Raw genomic sequence first — 1,967 nt, 5'->3', positions numbered from 1 at the left:
TATATATATTTGTTATATTGTCTACTATGACAGAAACACCATTCTTAAGACTTGTTCCAGTTGTTGTGTCCCAAAGTTCACTCAATTCGAGTGTTGCCAAATAGTAACCAAGTAAATAATTCTGTCATCAGAAGTGCATTGTGTGCATGTACATTGTATCGTAATAAGTAAAAATAATAAGAAAAGCAAGAAAAGCAATAAAATGCGAATGTTCTAATGACACGGCGTCAACTTCTACGACAGAATCACCATTCCTAAACTTGCTATCCTCCTCATATTCGGAAAAAGTTACATCTGCATGCTTTCCTCATTTTCATCAAGTAAACTTGATATGATTCTGTCATCGGAAGGACATTGTGTGCCTGTACATCAATAAGAAACAATGACAACAAAAGTAATGATAGCATTAAAAATAACATCCGAAAACCCACAAATTACAGAAAAAGTGGGATCCGAGGTTTGTCTTCCTCTGTCTTCAAAAAAGAAGTCAAACCCACTAGTTATTACTAGTAGTTTCTTAGTAGTTATGAGTAGTTCTATGTTTACTAATTATCTGTTTTATACCAAATGTTTCTTTTGTTCCTGCAATTGGCCCTCGGGCAAGAATTTGCAATAAAACTTGTTATTAAAAATGAATATTGGCACAGCGACTGAATCACCATTCATAAACTTGCTACCTTCAAAAATTTCAGGAAAACTTAGTAATACATTTTCAAAAACTTAGTAATACATTTTCAAAAACTTAGTAATACATTTTCAGAAACTTAGTAATACATTTTCATCAAGTAAACTTGATATGTTTCCGCCATTAGAAGAACATCTAAACAAGTTAATAGTAAGTGATAAAACTCCGCATGTTCTATTGGCACAGCGTCTACTTCTATAACGGAACCACTATTCCTTAAGACTTGTTCAAGTTGCTGTCTCCTAAAGTTTACTCCATTCTAGTGTTGCCAATTCTTTACCAAGAAAACTTGGTATGATTCTGTCATCAGAAGGGCATTTTGTACCTGTACATTGTATCGTAATAAGTAACAATATTAATAAATGTAATAAACGCAATAAAAATGAACAGTCTATTGGCACAGCGACTGAATTACCATTCATAAACTTGCTACCTTCAAAATTTTAGGAAAACTTAGTAATACATTTTCATCAAGTAAACTTGATATGATTCCGCCATTAGAAGAACATCGTGTGCCTTGTCTAAACAAGTATGATAATAAGTAATAAAACTCCACATGTTCTATTGGCACAGCGTCTACTTCTATAACAGAACCACTATTCCTTAAGACTTGTTCCAGTTGCTGTCTCCTAAAGCTCACTCCACTCGAGTGTTGCCAATTGTTTACCAAGATAACTTCATATGATTCTGCGTCATGAAAAGGACATATAGTGGTTGTTTCTGTATCGTAATAAGTAATGATAATAATAAATGTAATACAAGCAATAAAATTTAATTATTACTTTAGCACAGCGTCTACTTTTACCAGAGTATCACCATTCCTAAACTTGCTATCTCCTGTAAATTCTCTCCATGTGGAAATTGAAGCATTGTACAGTACTGTTTTAATACCATCCTATTCGGTATTTTTCTGGTGTATATTGAATCTGTTGGGACATTTGGAAAAAAAATGCTGAACTAAACCAATACTGTAATTCCTGGTCTTAAGTTTTTTTAAGTTCTATTTTTGTATTAATTATTTCACTCCATACTTTAGTATGGAGGGAAATACTGTTTTTACTGATGATTCTCCTCCTCCTTCTTCTTCTCCTCCTGCCATTTCTTTAAATTGATTCAATTCCTTCATTTTTGGGCCAAACGACCTGGAATTTCGTATAAAGGTAGAGTGGGTAAATACCCCTAGGCGTTTTTTATTTTTTTTTGATACAAGCTTTTACAATCGTTTTATTTGCGTTTTTAGCTGTTCCCATAGGAAAGTACTGTGGGGCGTACGCGCGTGACG

This window comes from Branchiostoma belcheri, unplaced genomic scaffold (genome assembly GCF_001625305.1).
Source record: "Branchiostoma belcheri isolate BF01 breed outbred unplaced genomic scaffold, Haploidv18h27 scaffold156, whole genome shotgun sequence".
Classification (NCBI taxonomy): domain Eukaryota; kingdom Metazoa; phylum Chordata; class Leptocardii; order Amphioxiformes; family Branchiostomatidae; genus Branchiostoma; species Branchiostoma belcheri.
Note: the sequence above shows the minus strand (reverse complement) of the source record.